Source organism: Notamacropus eugenii, chromosome 5 (genome assembly GCF_028372415.1).
Source record: "Notamacropus eugenii isolate mMacEug1 chromosome 5, mMacEug1.pri_v2, whole genome shotgun sequence".
In the NCBI taxonomy this organism is placed as follows: Eukaryota; Metazoa; Chordata; class Mammalia; order Diprotodontia; family Macropodidae; genus Notamacropus; species Notamacropus eugenii.
In genome coordinates this window covers 369,387,362-369,405,260 of record NC_092876.1, presented here as the reverse complement: position 1 = coordinate 369,405,260, position 17,899 = coordinate 369,387,362, and the positions used below count along the sequence as shown (strand labels likewise).

The 17,899-nt window shown below is 39.9% G+C and overlaps 1 protein-coding gene and 1 long non-coding RNA gene across 6 annotated transcripts in view; one reads left to right on the top strand and one right to left on the bottom strand.

Moving 5' to 3' along the window:
* Positions 1 to 4,651: 4,651 nt before the first annotated feature.
* LOC140506714 (uncharacterized) lies at positions 4,652 to 17,622 on the bottom strand. Of its 4 annotated transcripts, XR_011968048.1 has the most exons (5): positions 17,538 to 17,622; positions 8,425 to 8,630; positions 7,453 to 7,597; positions 6,889 to 7,077; positions 4,652 to 5,984 (listed from the first exon to the last, which is right to left on the bottom strand). It is a non-coding gene; the product is annotated as an uncharacterized lncRNA (long non-coding RNA). The 4 variants fall into 4 exon arrangements; XR_011968046.1 differs by having other exon boundaries at positions 6,889 to 7,597; positions 8,256 to 8,630; XR_011968045.1 differs by having other exon boundaries at positions 6,889 to 7,597.
* The window catches only part of TFG (trafficking from ER to golgi regulator), a 37,173-nt gene continuing 36,882 nt past the window's right edge, over positions 17,609 to 17,899 (top strand). For both annotated transcript variants that reach the window (XM_072614186.1, XM_072614184.1), the window contains exon 1: positions 17,609 to 17,740. The gene's annotated coding sequence lies outside the window, so the exon portion shown is untranslated. The remainder of the gene's footprint in view (positions 17,741 to 17,899) is intronic.

Below are 17,899 nucleotides of genomic sequence, written 5' to 3'. Positions count from 1 at the left end.
ACAACAAATCATAGAAACAATCAACAACTTCATTCAAGAGAATGACAATAATGAGACAACCTAACAAGTCTCATGGGATACTGCAAAAGCAGTTCTTAGGGGAGATTTTATATCTTTGAATGCCTACATAAATAAAATAGAGAAAGAGGAGATCAATGAATTAGGCATGCAGCTGAAAAAGTTAGAAAAAGAACAAATTGAAAATCCCTAAGTAAATACCAAATTAGAAATACTGAACACCAAAAGAGAGATGAATAAAATTAAAATTAAGAAAACTATTGAACTAGTAAATAAAACTGAGTTGGTTTTATGAAAAAAACCAATGAAACTGATAATCCTTTGGTCACTTTGAATAAAAAATAGAATGAAGAAAACGACATTGCCAATATCAAAAATGAAAAGAGTGAGCTCACCTCCAATGAGGAGGAAATAAAAACAATAATTAGATATTACTTTGCCCAACTGTATGCTCATAAATTTGACAATCTAAATAAGATGGCTGATTATTTTTAAAAAATATAAATTGCCCAGATTAATAGAGGAAGAAGTTGAATACTTAAAGAACCCTACCTCAGAAAAAGAAATTGGTGAAGCTATCAATGAACTCGCTAGGAAAATATCTCCAGGGCCAGATGGCTTCACAAGTGAATTCTATCAAACATTTAAAGAACAGTTAATTCAAATACTATATACACCATTTGGGAACATTGGGGAAGAAGGAGTCTTCCCAAATTCTTTTTACAAATATAGTTTTGGGGGGGAGGAGCCAAGATGGCAGAGTAGAAAGATGCACATATCCTAGCTCCAAACCCACAGCCCATAAAATATCTGTAAAGAAGAACTCCCAACAAATTCTGGAGCAGCATAAGCCACAGAGCAACAGAGCCGATGAGATTTTTGTTCCAGAGAGACCTGAAAACAAACACCAAAGGTCCATTGTGCACTGGACCTGGAGTGGAGCCCAGCCCTGCCTTGGCCACGCGGCACTGAGAGGAGCATATCCCAGCAGGCTTCAGGGACAAAATCTCCAGCAGCCGCACAGATCCGTCCCCCCACAGGTGACAAGGGTCGGTGAGAGGGTCTCTTTGGGTGGCCGACAGGGGAGTGGGGTATCCCCATAACTCAGGCCCCCCCAGGAGGCAGCAGCAGAGGCAGCCACAGAGAGGGGCTCCCCAAGCAGGCAGGAGCTCCCCAAGCAGGCAGGAGCTCAGATCCATTGTTGAAGGTCTCTGCATAAACCCCCTGAGGGAACTGAGCCCCGTGAGGCAGCCCTGCCCCCACCTGAGCACCTGAACTTAATCTCACACTGAATAGCAGCCCCGCCCCCACCCAAAGCCCTCAGACTGGGAAGCAGCATTTGAATTTCAGACCCCAAGCCCTGGCTGGGCAGATCTGGAGACATGGTGGGGGTGGAAAGAAAACTCGGAAGTCAAGTCACTGGCTGGGAAAATGCCCAGAAAAGGGAAAAAAAATAAGACTATAGAAGGTTACTTTCTTGGTGAACAGATATTTCCTCTCTTCCTTTCTGATGAGGAAGAACAATGCTTACCATCAGGGAAAGACATAGAAGTCAAGGCTTCTGTATCCCACACATCCAAAATAAATATACCATGGGCTCAGGCCATGGAAGAGCTCAAAAAGGATTTTGAAAATCAAGTAAGAGAGGTGGAAGAAAAACTGGGAAGAGAAATGAGAGAGATGAAAGAAAAGCATGAAAAGCAGGTCCACACCTTGCTAAAGGAGACCCCAAAAAATGCTGAAGAAAATAACACCCTGAAAAATAGGCTAACTCAATTGGCAAAAGAGGTTCAAAAAGCCAATGAGGAGAAGAATGCTTTCAAAAGCAGAATTAGCCAAATGGAAAAGGAGGTTCAAAAGCTTACTGAAGAAAACAGTTCTTTCAAAATTAGAATGGAACAGATGGAGGCTAATGACTTTATGAGAAACCAAGAAATCACAAAACAAAACAAAAAGAATGAAAAAAATGGAAGAGAATGTGAAATATCTCATTGGAAAAATAACTTGACCTGGAAAATAGATCCAGGAGAGACAATTCACAAATTATGGGACTACCTGAAAGCCTTGATCAAAAAAAGAGCCTAGACATCATCTTTCATGAAATTATCAAGGAAAACTGCCCTGAGATTCTAGAACCAGAGGGCAAAATAAATATTCAGGGAATCCACCGATCACCGCCTGAAAGAGATCCAAAAAGAGAAACTCCTAGGAACATTGTGGCCAAATTCCAGAGTTCCCTGTTCAAGAAGAAAATATTGAAAGCAGCTAGAAAGAAACAATTCAAGTATTGTGGAAATACAATCAGGATAACACAAGATCTAGCAGCTTCTACATTAAGGGATTGAAGGGTGTAGAATATCATATTCCAGAAGTCAAAGGAACTAGGACAAATATAGTTTTGATGCTTAATACCAGGAAGAGCCAAAACAGAGAAAGAAAAGTGTAGACTGGTTTCTCTAATGAATATAGATGCAAAAATTTTAAATAAGATTTTAGCAAAAAGAATACAGCAACTAATCACGAGAATAATACATTATGATCAGGTAGGATTTATACCAGGAATGCAGGGCTGGTTCAATTAGGAAAACTATTAACATTATTGATCATATCAACAACAAAACTAACAGAAATCACATGATTTTCTCAATAGATGCAGAGAAATCTTTTGACAAAATACACCACCTATTCCTATTGAAAACACTGAAGAGCATAGGAATAAATGGAACTTTCCATAAAATAATATGCAGCATCTACCTAAAACCTTCAGCAAGCATTACATGTAATGAGAATAAGTTAGATGCATTTACAATAAGATCAACGGTGAAACAAGGGTATCCATTATCAATACTATTATTCAATATGGTACTTGAAATTGTAGCTGTAGTAATAAGAGAAGAAAAAGAAATTGAAGAAATTAGCATAGACAATGAAGAAAGTAAGTTATCACTCTTTGCAGATGATATGACGATATACTTAGAGAATCCCAGAGATTCAAGTAAAAAACTACTTGAAATAATAAATAATTTTGGCAAATTTGCAGATTACAAAATAAACCCACACAAATCTTCTGCATTTTTATATATTACTACCAAAGCCCAACAGCAAGAGATAGAAAGAGAAATCCCATTTAAAGCTAGGGTAGACACTATAAAATATTTGGGAGTCTACCTGCCAAAACAAACCCAGGGACTATATGAACACAATTACAAAACACTTTTTGCACAAAGTCAGATCTTACTTAGGTAAGTGGGAAAAGATTATGGGAAGGCTGAGTCAACATAATAAAAATGACAATTCTACCTAAACTAATTTACTTATTCAGTGCCATACCAATCAAACTATCTGATAATTATTTTGTAGAGCTAGAAAAAATAATATCAAAATTCACCTGGAAGAACAAAAGGTCCAGAATATCAAGGGAACTAATGAAAAGATATGCTAGGGAAGGTAGCCTAGTTTTACAAGATCTCAAATCGTATTATAAAGCAGTAATTATCAAAACCACTTGGTACTGGCTAAGAAACAAAAGGGTACACCAGTGAAATAGGTTAGGTACTCAAGACACAGGAGTCAATGAATATAGCTGTTTGATACCATTGTTTGATAAACTAAAGGCCTCATTTCTAAATAGGGAACTGAGTCAAACTAACAAGAATACAACCCACCCCCAATTAATAACCATTCAAAAGATATGAACAGGCAATTTTTGAAAGGAAGAAAATAAAATTATTTATATCATAGGTAAGAAAAATGCTCTAAATTATTGTTGTTTAAAAAGAGACAAATCAAAATAATTCTGAAGTACCACATCATGCCTATCAGATATGACTAATATGACAAAACAGGAAAATGAGGAAAGTTGGAAAAGATATGGGGAATTTGGAGAACTAATTCATCGTTGGTGGAACTGTGAGCTGACCTAATCATTCTGGAAAGCAATTTGGAACTATAACCAAAGATCTACAAAAACGTGCATAACCTTTGACTCAGCAATACCACTCCTAGGGATATATGCCAAAGAAATTACAAAAATGGGAAAAGGACCCCCATGTACAAAAATATTTTTTCACAGCTCTTTTTGTGGTGGCCAAGAACTGGAAATTCATGGGATGGCCATCAGTTGAGGAATGGTTAAACATGTTGTGGCATATGAATGTAATCGAATATTTTTGTGATATAAGAAGTGAAAACAGGCAAAATTTAAAAAATCTTTGAAAGACTTCTATGAACTAATGCTGATTGAAGTGAGCAGAACCAGGAGATGTATGGTGACTGATTTTGATAGACTTAACCCTTCTTGGCAATGCAAGGACCTTAAACATTTCCAAAGGACTTATGATGATAAATGTCATCCACATCCAGAGGAAAAAAAATGTAAAGACTCATAATGAAGAGCAAAGCAGACTGTTTTCTTTTTCATGTTATTTTGTATTGTTTTGCTTTCTTACTAATGGTTTCTCCAATTTGCTATAATTCTGCCATGCAACCTGACTGATGTGAAAATGTTTTGTATAGGAATGTATGTATAGAGCGCATTTCAAATTGCATGCAGTCTTGGGAAATGAGGGGGAAAAATTTAAAACTAATGGAAGTGAACTTTGAAAATTAAAAATAAAAAAATCAGAATACAAGGAAAGGTTTAAGAATACTTTACTGTTTTCTCCATGAGAGTAATTAAGGTTCTGTCACATACAGAGTAAACAAAAGCATGACTGGTAAAACAGTGTGAGGAGCTGAAGTGTGGCCTATCCAGGGTGACTGATTTGTAAATCAATGTATTCTAGATTTCAAGAGCACCCAGCAAAGAGAAGACAAGCAGAAGTCTGCACTGATGTGGTGTCTTAATTTTTTCCATTCATCTGCATTAGAAACAATTATTCCTGAGCAGGAAAGAGACAAAAAGTAAAGCTTTCTGTTTTTTGTAAATCTACCTCTAACATGTTGATAAAGTCCAGTCTGCTGGGACTGCATTTTTTTCCCTGGTTATACTGGCTTCATTTGGCTGAGGTGACTCTCACTTGACATCAGTTTCAGGTCTAAACCTCAGGTTGTCACATCCAAAGGTGGGACGGGAGATCCTTGTTATCCCATCTCTGATCAGTCTGCCAAGGGCAGATGGATCCAGCAATCCAAGCTAAGAGCTAGCCAAACTACAGCACCCTACAGTACTAATCACCAATCTTTGTCCATATCTCCCCTTCCTTTCTCTCCTTCCCTCTTATGCAGTCCCTCACCCTCCCAATTACCCTCTTTTTCCTCTGCTTAGTTTGGACCCCAGGTCCTTCTGGACCCCCTGGTGACAGATCTCCCAACTATGAATTAGGAACTTTGGCATTTCAGCCAAGGAGAGGGAGGCTGGTCCCGCTAAAAAAGAAGCACTACGTGCTTTGCAAACAGCTGAGAAAGAAAGGTGATGGAAACAAAAATCCTATCATAGGCACTTTTGTGTTTGAAAGGTATTGTGAATAAAATAATTACTTTTCTAAAAGCCTTACCAGTACAGGTCAGCTTCGCTAAATACTCTATACACAAGATTTTTTAGCAGCAGACAATGCAGTATGGCAACAAGACAGAACAAAATAAACAATCCGAGTAATTTTTAAATTGAATAAGGGTATTTTGCAACAATTACATGGTTATATTTTTACTATTTATAGACATCCAAATATAGGATGTATGTATTTGAAAAATAAAGTAACAGGTCCAAAATAAGTGTTGTCTTCTGTGGAAGAAAACAAAGCTTATTCAGAATCAGGGTCATTGTTGCAATACTGGCTGGGTGCTAACAGGGTGGTTCTGTTCCTTTCAGTCAAAGCTGGAGTTTTCGAATTCCCTAGAAGCAGAAGATGGGCAGGTAATGAAGAGGCACATTAAGTGACAGTCCATCAATGAGTCTATGAAGGCATCTAATCATGTATTGTGATCGTGTGTTCTTCCATTTCTTGGAAAGACTATCCATTTCTTGCCTTTTAAGAAAAAGAAACAGATCAAAGTAATAAACACATGTGATACAAACTCTAGGAACAGCAGAAAGAGCTATATTATCTACTAAAAAAACCAAAGTTCAATGAAAATGAAATAATACATCAAGATGTTTTATCTGTTGAAAAGAGGAACATATGTTAGGATTAGACATAAAAACACCATATTATAGTATATGGATGAAAAAGAATATTGCTGCACAGTATAGAGTTATAAAAAGGATTAAGTGAAATCTAGGATAACATATGAGCTGACAGAGTAAAGCACAATTATATACAATGACAGCAATGTTGTAAACCAAAATTCCTCCAAAAGACTTAAAACTGGTCAATGCAATGATTAATCAATGACTCCAGAAGAATATTAATGAAGCAGACCTCCATTCTCTTGGTACAGACTGCAAGTGCAGAATTATCCTATCTTTAGAGATGACAGATTTGTGATTCCTCCCCTATTATATTAGTCCATTAGAAGGGGACAGATTTCTTTTTCTTGGGGGAGGATTAGGAGGAAAATGGCCAAGACAATAGCAACCTCTTCCTTTCAAAGCAAAAAACAACAACAACAACAACAACAAAAAACAACAAAGAAAGAAACAAACCCATGAGTCAGCAGTTTGTTGATCTGATCCTAGAGGATAATAAAGCTGTGTCTTAAGAAAACCTTTTTCAGTAAAATTACCAATTGTACTACAACCTTATGAAACAAGGAAAAATGTTCTCATTTCCACTGTGGAAATTCTGTCTCCATAAGGATAGATAGGAAGATATAGTAATTCTGCTTTTGGTTGGCTATCAAATTCTTCCACTGCTAACTATTCTTAAAGAAAGATATGTTTTGATTTTAAGGTCTAGGAGAACCAGCCTACTAGCATGAGGCTCCAAATACCTGCAGGTTCAGCTGTACGAAATCTGCCACCCTCTTGATTGATGTCATTTCCATCATATAGTTTTGCTCCTGAAGGACTGCATTGGCATGTCCCAAAATCTTCAGCTTTCCCTGCTCATGATCTAATTCCAAAGCCAGCTTCTTATTTACATTCTCCAGACGCCTCCTGAAGCCTCTTGGTTCCTAGAGCTGGGGAGAAATCACAAGAAAGGCTCACTGTGACCTGAGTTGGTTGGGCACTTTAGTGAGTAAAATATTTTGATGAACACTTATCACACAGAGTAGTTCAAGAAAATAGACCACACCAATAGAATATGTTACAGATATACAGAAGTTGTATCAATAGAGTTCTACTCAACACAATACCAGACAATAGTTAGCAGTACTAAAGCATGAGATGGGGGTACAAGATCCCAGGAAACCAGTTTCAACCATCACAAAACCCAATCACTAGCCAGCACCTCATTGAAGTCCCCACGTACACCCACCCATTTTTCCTTTCATTCCCCACCCTCCACCCCTGCAGCATCCCTTAACGTCTCCCCCAAGAAAAACAGAGACAACCATCTTATCTTCCAGATTGATGACTCTCCTTGTACTCTTCCAGCTCTTGCTTGGTCAGGGAGATAATTTCCTGGAGCTCCTTCTCCAGCACAATCTTAATGTTACCAATAGTTTGGAGCCCCAACTCCAGGACTTGGGTTTGTTCCTGAAGACAGAGGGGGCAGATTCAATGCTTCCTGCTTCATGAGGGCACATGACAACAACCACTCAACATGTTTGCTTCCTTTGAGCAAGGGAAGTTTTAAGGGTTTTGGATCTGGTTTTGGTCACTTACAAAAATTTCATAAGTAATACAAATATTTTGTTTATACATTTCCTTAGAGCTTTGTTAAGAAGGGGTTTAACTTTATTTACTCAAATCCTGTACATTTTCATATTGTACACTGTCCCTTTTGTGAATCACCTCAAACTACATGACACATGACAATTTGATAATGCCCTCAAAAGACAAGTAGCACAACTTCACTCCATGTTTCTCTGACCCTATACATAGCTATACATACTAAATAACAGCAGTAAGAGGAAAGATACTTTGCTTACAAAGAAGTAGCTTCCAAGGGCTGCTCATGTGCCAGAGACCACATGGCCCAAAGAGGTAACAGTGGCATGCAAGGTGTCCTGACACATAGGGTCCCCTGCCCTGGCCTCTCTAGATTCTACCTCTTCCTCTGAAACCAATCTCTGCCCTCTGGGAGCTCTAATGCTGGCTATTCTCCAAGGAAAACTTGTATACAAACTTAAATGTCTTGCTGAGTGAGCCCCTCTTTGTACCCACAGCATGTGGTCTCCCAAAAAACACCCACTTCCTCAACTGGCTGCCCTTCAGGCCTATATTCTGCTTCAGCTGCGCCAAGAGTTCTGAGGTGGCATCTGTGTCCACCTCCAGCTTCAGGGCACTGTGTTCAAACTCCTCCTTGCCTGCGCAGGGCCCCTGCAGTGCCACCTCCAGGGTGAACTTCTCATTCTGCAGACCTTTGATTGTGTTGTCTTTGGCAGCCGTGTCTCCCTGGAGCTCTTCCAGCCCAATCTGTAGCTCCTCATGGTGGGTCTGCAACTTGCTGAGGGCCTGCTCCAGGGCGTACAGTCTCCTGGACCAGGGTGAGCTGTTTCATGAGATCCAGATACTTCTGCCACAGGGCATCCAATTGCAAGTCTCGCTGATGCATAGTCAGCTTTACCTGTGGAAAATCAACACTATAAGCCACCTCTATGCAACACCACAATTCCAGTGTTCGCTTGTCCCTTTTTTGGGGCCTCTGTTTGGTTTGATAATCATTTAATATCATTTGAACCTCAATAAAGGGCAGAGCCTGAATTAATCAACCAGAAGAAGACCCTTGGACTAACAGATATCTCTTCTTTGCTCTGAGTAAACTCACAGAATGCCCCTTACTGTGTCAACACGGCAAGGTGAAGCAGACCAGAGCATTCTTCTATTAATGACTCCCAAGGACAAGGCTCCTCAACAAAAGGCACTATCTTAAATAGGGGGACTTTTCTTATCTTCATATTTTATGGACATATACTCTTATGTCATGTTCATGGTAAAGAAAACATAGATATCGTGGGTCATAATTTCAATTGATACTTTGTCCACTCTCTTATCTTACTGTATTTTCAACCTATTCAATTAAGAAAATTCCTTTCTCATATTATGATTAAACTTTTATGGTATTCATAAATTGGCCCTGAATCAGGATTGTTCTAAAATGTATTGAAGCCTTTTCATTTCTTTGAGCATACATTCAGGATTCACATTCCGGCTCCTCAAATGTGCATGTCTGGCCAGCTTGAAGGGAAGAAATAATATGGATTTAGATGCCACCTAGCCTGTTTGCCTCTTTTAACCCAACTTTCAGGCAAACAATGTTTAAAACATAAACCAAAAACAGAGAAATACTTGAGTGCTAACTATCATTTCATATGAGTTCATGCCTAATTTTTTGGTTTTCTCACACTAGATCTGTGATCTTATCAATGTAGAGAACTGTATGTGTATGAGCTAGGTCCATCTAACTGGGATTGTGTATTACAGAATTTTCTGGGGTCATACAGCAGTGAAGTGACTTCCCCAAGGCACACAACTAGGAAGTGTCTGAGGTAGGATCTGACCTTAGGGTTTCCTGGGGCAGCTTGGTCGCACAATATGTAGAGTCCTGGACTTGGAGTGATGAAAAAATGATTTCATATCTGTCCACAAACAGGTCTGCCAGAGGGTGACACCAACCTGTAAAGGGCTTTCTTCTCTTTCTCCTGACACCATGAGGACACAGGTGGACCCACTGGACTGTGCCCATGCCATCCTCACTACATGACCAAGCCAGCTTCCAGTCACACTTCTTTGGTCGTGATCTGTGGGGCAGCTGCTTCCCACTTTTCTACCCTATTGCCCCCTATGTTTTCAGGCTGTGGAGTCTGTTGTGTTTCTTGTATTGCAGCCATACATCAACATTGGCAGAATACTGCTGTTCACAAAGAATTCTTTGGTTCTTGGAGAAAAGGTCACAAAAACCAACCAATGGTATCTAAAGGAGTAAAAATTAAAGGGTAAGAAAAAGTAATGCACTGGGAGACAGGGAAAGGGAAAGGTACAATGAAGTAAATTATCTCACAACAAAGGCAAGGAAGAGCTTTTACAGTGGAAAGGAAGATTGGGGAGGTGGTAAACCTTATTCTTGAACTGAACTGGCTCAAGCAAGGAATAACATAACAAGCAATAATTCAGTTAGGTATAGAAATCCATCTCTCCCTATAGGAAAATAGGAGGCAAAAGGGATAGGAGAAGGGGCTGCATTGAAGAGAGAGAGGTGGAGGCAGGAATCAGAAGCAGAACACTTTTAAGGAGGGGGAAATGTGACACACACTCTTAGAAGTTTGGTTATAAAAAGTTGAAGAAAGGGACCTTTTAGGTGTTAGAGAAAATACTGGACAAGGTGGTGATGGGGGGATGGACACAGTCTATTTATATAGCCTGATTGTTGGGGAAGAGAAAGTTCATAATTTGTTATATCTGGAAAGTCCTCAGGGAAACCCTTATTTGGTGGAGAGATTCTGAAAATCATACAAGATTTGATCTTTTGACATTCAGCATTGGAGTACCATGAATGAGGAAATTGACTCAGAAAAATTTTTTTGGTAGAAGAACAGGAAAAGTATCATTCTCTGATGATTTTTTCTCTAATTCATTTTTCCATATTTGGGTCACAAAACAGGAGAAATAACATAGACTTGTATAAGTAAAATAAGGTTATAAAGATGAATGGCAATTTTAAATTGTGTCAAGATCAATTCTGTAGCAGAATGGACAAAAGAAAGAGGATTTCTACATAAAGATGGCAAGAAGTTGCTCTCCTGAAGATGACCTGAATGAGCATGCAGACCAGAAAACTGCCTCAGATGGTGTCTCCTCCGCCCCACCCCCCAGACTGCTGAATGAGATGAGATTTCTAAATATGCAACTCATTGTTTATCTTTTTCTTGAGTCTCTATATCTGTTCTTATTAAAGGGACTGCCCCCTTTGATTTGTCAATGCGTTGATCAATGCCTTCTCTTTCCCCCTTTCTATGTTTGTTCAGAATAATCTATACTTAGTTAAAGAGGAGATGAATGAAGGGAAGAACTTGTATGGGAAAGAGTGAGGAAGCATTCATCAGATTTGAGATAGATGTGGAAACAAGATTTGAATAAATAAAAGAGGATGGATTGGGAGGAATGATTAAAATTTTTCTTTTCACAGAAATTATGTAATATATGAAATGAAACTAAAGGGATCCATACAGGTCAGAAAGTCTTTTGACTTGCAACAAATTTAGGAAAATAAACTAACTGCAGAAAACACTATCAGCATCGATTAGTACTAGATTATTTTCTAGCAGAGAAAGAGGGAAAATTGAGAGACATCACAGAGAAATTTGTTTCCATAAGTTCAGAATAGCAAATGGGAGACATAAGGAAGGAGTTATGTTTCACAGAGAAGATAACAGACAACGCAAGGATCCAACTGGTTTTGAACTTGTTTTGAGGTTAGAAGTCAACTAAGTAGAATAAAAGTGAAGTCTAGCTTGGAATTCTCATAAGTAAGAAGCTTACAAATATTGACTTCTCCTCCTCTAGGAAAGCTAAAGGTTCATTTTAATGGTCAGACAATACTTGTAGCAGAAGTGGGAACACGGTAGTGGAAATTGTACACCCTGTATTACCCAGTCATTGGGAAAATAGGGGAGGGTCTCTGTAGTCAAGTAAAGGTTTTTTAAGGTTTACTTTTGTTTCTGAAGGGTGTTATCTTCACTCTTCAGAGTGTGAATGAATTATTTCTCATGTTCCTGCCTTAGAAGCAGGCTGGGGCCAGAAGCCTTCCATTATCAGTGAGCCCAAATCTCAGCTACCTTTAACCTAGCCTAGCCCTCCTTTGTCTTATCTCCAGGGAACCTTCAGCTACTTCCCATCTTTCATGCTATCAAAATGCTTTTTTCTTGGTTCCTGCTCTCTTGACCTCTACTCACCCAAATTACTGGTCACTCCCTTCAAGATCCTCCTTAAACGCCTCCTCTACTCACCCCAGACTACTTGACCATGCCTAGATCCCTCCCATAGTCTTTCTGGATATAAGATCCAACTTGCCTCCATGAAAGTGCGCAGATTCCATCTGGCCCTTATCACCAGGGCTCAGGTTCTAAATGGTTCACTTGTAAGTCACAAATGCACAGATTTCTAATGAGTCTACCCCAAATGGCAGACCTATAATAAACTTCAACTTCTGCTGGAAGAACGCTTGGCTCAATTTTTCCGGGAAGAATAGGGGCTTGCTATATCAGGTTCCTCACACCCCTAAACCTCAACATAATGACTTGCCCAAGGTCACATAGCAAGGAACAGTCCAGTGCAGGATTTGAACCTGGCTATTGTTGCTTCTACTGTGAAAACGTCCTAACAGCATTTACATCCTGCTTATAGACATATATAAAAATATTTATAACTGCTCTTTTTGTGGTTGCCAAGAATTGGAAATTGAGGAGATGCCATCAATTGGGGAATGGCTGAACAAGTTGTGGTATATAAATATAATGGAATACTATTGTTTCATAAGAAATAGTGAGTAGGCAGACTTCAGAAAAACCTAGACAGTCTTGCATGAACTGATGCTGAGTGAAGTGAACAGAACCAGAAGAAAACTGTACACAGTAACAGCAACATTGTGCGATGACCAACTATGTTAGACTTAGCCCTTCTCAGCAATGCAAGGATCTAAGACAATTCCAAGAGTTATGATGGAAAATTCTATCCACATCCAAAGAAAGAATTACGGATTCTGAATGCATATCAAAGCATACTAATTTTCCTTTTGTTGTTGTTGCTTCTTTGTTTTTTTTCTCATGGTTTTCCCCCTTTGTTCTGATTCTTCTTCCACAAAGTGACTAATATGGAAATACATTTAGTATGATCATACAACTATAACTTATATCAGATTGCATGACATCTTGGGGACAAAGGAGGGGAGGAAGGGGGAAAAATCTAGAACTCAAAATCTTATAAAAGCAAATGTTGAAAACTAGAAATTAATTAATCTAAAAAACAAAACAAAACAAAACTTTCATCATAACCCCAGTCATTTAGTCCTAGCTACAGCTCAGCCTAGCTGTTTGATTGAACTGACACTGGAAGTCCTTTTGCGTTATCCAAAGGTGAAGGATCACAAACAACCAGAAGACTCTGAATGTGCAATAACTTTGGATCAGAACAGGTGTCTGAGACCCTGCTATTCTCTGGCTAGGGGAAGTTTTGTGTTTGAGTACTCCATGGTTATGAAGGGCTAAAGAATTGGTTTTCTCAAATACATTAATAAATTAATTAAGTACTGTCTCTGGATGTAACAATTTTTTCAGGATTAAGGTCTTCAAAGTTAATCCTTAAAAGAAACCAGGGTTGGAGCTACCTCAGGTGCTTAACCAAGTAACTTGGTAATGATAATGTTTCTCATCTACCTGAGCAATAAGTAGCAAGAGATGGATAAGAAGCTGTTGTTTTCTCAGGTGGTGAAGAGGCATAGAACAGAATAAATAAAAACCTCCATAAGTGAAAGTAGTGAGGTAGTCAGATAGAGGTTGAAGAGGACTTCAAACCCATTTCCCTGAGAGGGACCTAGTTGGTGAACTCACCTTTACCTATGCAAGGACAGTTCCAATCCTGGGCTCTGATTCCTGGCTTCTAGCCAAGCAAAGACAACATTCTGCAGCCATCTCTTTTGAAAAGTGAAGTAATGAGAGGACTCCATCTTTACTCAAACACTTTCAAGAGTGTAAGTAAGGAGGATTTTGCTATCCTTCTTAGATTTAAGATCCATGGTCATTGCAACATCTAGTTTCCAGGTGTTAGATAATAACTCCCAGAATAGCTCCAAGGATTCTAGATAGTAGTTCCTAGAATCATAACGATAGGCAGTCCTACTGAGGCTATGCCATGAAATATGGGGTGACATAATTGGTATTTACTACACTTGTGCTGAATGATGATACTGCTAAAGCTAACCTGTGAGGCCACTGTTGGCAATATGTCTTCTTTGTATGTTACCCTATAAAGCAAGTGGGCACTGGTCAGTGAGTGGGGAATCTGTGTGTGTCTTGACCAATCCTCATCAAGGCTTGTGAGGATTTAGGGGAGTGCACAAGCTGTGCCTGTCTCGATTGACCCCATTGAGATGTAAGGGTAGTTGATTCCCCCGCTTATTGCCCGCCCCTGTAAGAAGGGTGATTACAGAATGCTGTAGGAGCTTGTGCTCCCATTATCTGCAACCCTTCTGAGAAGATTAGACAAGAATAAAGCTGATTATTAACACCTCCAAAAGTGTCTGCCTGTCTGACCAGAGCAAGAGTGAACCTGTTAGAGGCTGGAGTTCCCAACTCTAGGGTCTCCCGTGTGTTATCTATGAAACAAAGAGAAAAGGGAATTATATTGAAATATAAAAATACTGTGATATTTTCAGAAGGGTAAGGAACAATTTTTTTAAAAGTTTAATTATTTTCTCTCGTAGCCTCCCTTGAAATAAAACAGCAAATACAATCTTGTTATCACTTTTCCTCCTTATCTATGATATCACAATCAGGGAGAATGTCATCCTGGAACAGGTAATGTAAAGAAAAAAATTAGAAGGCAGTATATTTGGCCAGTGAGAACTCATAGTCTGATTATTCAGAAACAGGAGGGACTATCAACAATGACTCACATTTATGTAGCTTTATGGTTTTCAAAGAACTTTCCTCATAAAGGCTTGCTTGATGACTTCCAGCTTTTCATTGTCTCTAAGAATATATTAGTACTGAAAGGTAAAATGTATCACTAAAGGGAAATTATAACCTGGATTCACTAACCTCTAAGGATCCTTTCAATGTTAAATCTGTTATCCTTTGTATTTTTAAAAATAAATACTGTATTGGAAACTTTAAGCAATAACAAAATTAATGATTCAAATGGATATCTTTGAAAAAATAGGGCCCTTACCTAAGGTGGCCCAATTATAGTCTTGTCTTAGAGGTAAATTGATGGACTAGATAATATTTCAAGGTCCTTTCCAGTTTTATGATCTTACAAATGCTTATGGGCTTCATTTTTCTACTATCCAACAATGTATAGGTTATATTCCTATAGTCTACAGAAGAAGAAAAGCATGCAGGCAGAAACACTGTCAGCAAAATGTCTGAAAATATAGCCTTTAGGAGACATAAGTGAAGAAACCTTACCCATCTCAATCTAGAAGGCAATAAAGCATGCACTGGCAAATGGCCATGAAGACACTGGGGATAATTTCACTTGTCTTCTCAGACACACTGTGTATGTGTTAGAAAATGGTTTCTAGGGACTAGAATCCTGGGCTTCATCCCTTCCTCATGTAATAGACTCACTATCAGAATTCCATAGCTGATGCAAGATCCAGTGAAGAAGTTTAGAGTCAGGTTAATTGCCTCTAATAGGAAGCAGCATATGGGACCTAAAATTCAGAGATTTGGGTTCAAATCTCACGTCAGCAATTTACTAGCTAAGAACTTTCCTTTCCTCATCTACAAAATATTACTAATGCAACAGCATAAAGGGCAACTAGAACATTCAGGCTCTTGGTTCAAGGCACTTTGTGAGTCATTATCCAATTAGTAATGTGATTACCAGTGAGAAAGCATGCCCCCTGCACTAGACAGAGTATGTAATCAAAACCATAGTTCATGAGACTGGTGTGTTTATTTTTCCTAGGGCAATCAGAAGACATTGATTCAAGACATAAGATACTTAATTAAAAAACATAAAATAAGTGATGCCCAACTGCCCACCCAATGGTAATCACATTACTAATTGGAGAAGAGGCACATGCAGGAAAAATGTGTGAACCAGGAATAAAGAACATGTGTAGACAAGGAATATATGTTTTGGACCCCGGAAGTGTATTTTTGGCCACACTCTGACTTGAGTCTCTACTTGTGATGATCAGGAACAGTGTGAGGGAGATGACCGGTCCAGGAGAAGTAAGGGATCAGAGTTCTGGAGATTGTCAGCTATCATGAAGCCTGGGAGAGTAGTGACGAAAGGCTGAGACACCAACTTCTCTCTCCCAGTGCTGCCATTGTCTTCCTGTTATTCCCCTCCCTTATTCTCACTTTACAAACTATGAATAAGGGTGTGGTGGGCCCTTATCAGTTGCCTGAGCGTAGAGAAGTAGTTGGCTGGAATTTTGGAAAATGGTTGGATATAGTGATCCACGGAGAAGCAATCAGTTAATTTCTTTTCATCTTTGCTATAACAAATAAACTATGGGGCCATAGAGTGTTACTGCTAGTATCTTATGAATATCAGGGTGTGTAAGTAAGTCAGTCATTTGACTCTTAGGGAAAAGTCCAGATCTGAGAAGAGTGAAGCCATTGATTTAAATAATTTATCTGACATTTCTGGAAAACATATTCATACCATGCCCCTAGCTTCAGTGAAAACCTAGCAAACTCCTCTGTGAGTAAAATTAAGTCAACAAGCATTTATTAAGTGCCCACTATGTGCCAGGTACTGTGCTAAGTGCTGGGGATACAAAGAAAGGACAAAAACCCAAACCTAAACAGTACTTTCTCTCAAGGAGTTAAACGTCCCATGGGAAGGCAAACAACTATTACTAAGCCACTGTGCTAGTTCCAAAAGATACCTACAGGCACCAAGAATGAAACGATACCTGCATTTAAAGATCTCAGCATTCTAAAGGGGGAGACAAGTATATGTAATACACACACAAACACAATACTTTACCTTTATGCATGTAGTATGCACGCACACACACACAGAGCATAGAGTGCATAACTACAAACACATCGTAGTTCAACACAAGTTAGCTTGGCAGGAGGCACTGGGAGTGGGTGGACCAGCAGGGTGGTACCTGAGCTGTAGCTGGAAAGGAAGAGGGGGATTCTCCGAAGAAGCCAGCTAAGGGAATGCCCTCCAGATACGGGAAATGGCCAAGGCTCAGAGATTAGATAGATACCTAAGCCATCTTCGTGCTTATTACTGAGCAGAATGAATTTATTATATTGGAGCTTATTGAAAAGCTGGAAGGGAACTCAGTTCTCATCCAGGGGTTCTTACAGTGCACAAAATAAAACACAAGGCCAATTATACTGACATGCAGTTACAAAATTAATAACTGTTTATGGACCCCAAGATTAAGGATCCCCGATATGGGCGAAGCCTGAATCTCAGGCTGTGCAGGTGCCTTTTAGAAAGGGGTGAAATCCACTTCTTAGTCAAGCGCATGCTCAGTGGGTCTACATGTCAGAATTCAGGGAAATAAAAAAAAAAAAAAATCACTGTCGCACTTATGCGCATGCGTAATTTCACCATCCACGCCTTTTCTCCCCCCTAAATGCCATTAAAAAACAAAACAAAAACTTCACAAGCTTTCAGACACGGCCATCAGAGCTACAACCTGAAACGCATGCGCTTTAAGGTAGAAGAGGAGAGGCACTTGTCAAGGCGGAAGGAGAGGTTTCCTTTCTTTTTCCCTTCGCCTCTCCGCCTCCTGGCCACGCCCCCTGCCCTGCCCTCCCCCGAGCCTGCCACGTACGGGGCTCGAGCTCACGCTAGGCTCAGTGGGTCCAAGCGATTGGTTGAGCCTGAGGGCGATTTACGGCGGCGGCCGAACGTGACGGACGGTAGCCTCCTCCCTGTCGCTGTGGTGGCTTCGGCACCGGCGCTACCTTCAGAGACAGGACCGGAGCAGCAGGCGAGGCCGAAGGCACGGCGCCGGCTGCGGCCCCGACGAGGAAGGTATTTTTGGTCGCTCGAAACTGGGGTGCGCCTGCTGGCTGCCTCTCGTCTGTCTCAGGCCCACTGTGCGGGCATGCGCGCCGAGGCCTTGGTGGGAACTGGCTCTGGGCTGGCGGATGGGGGCGGGGGTGGGGCGCGAGGAGACTGGAGGGGGACGTG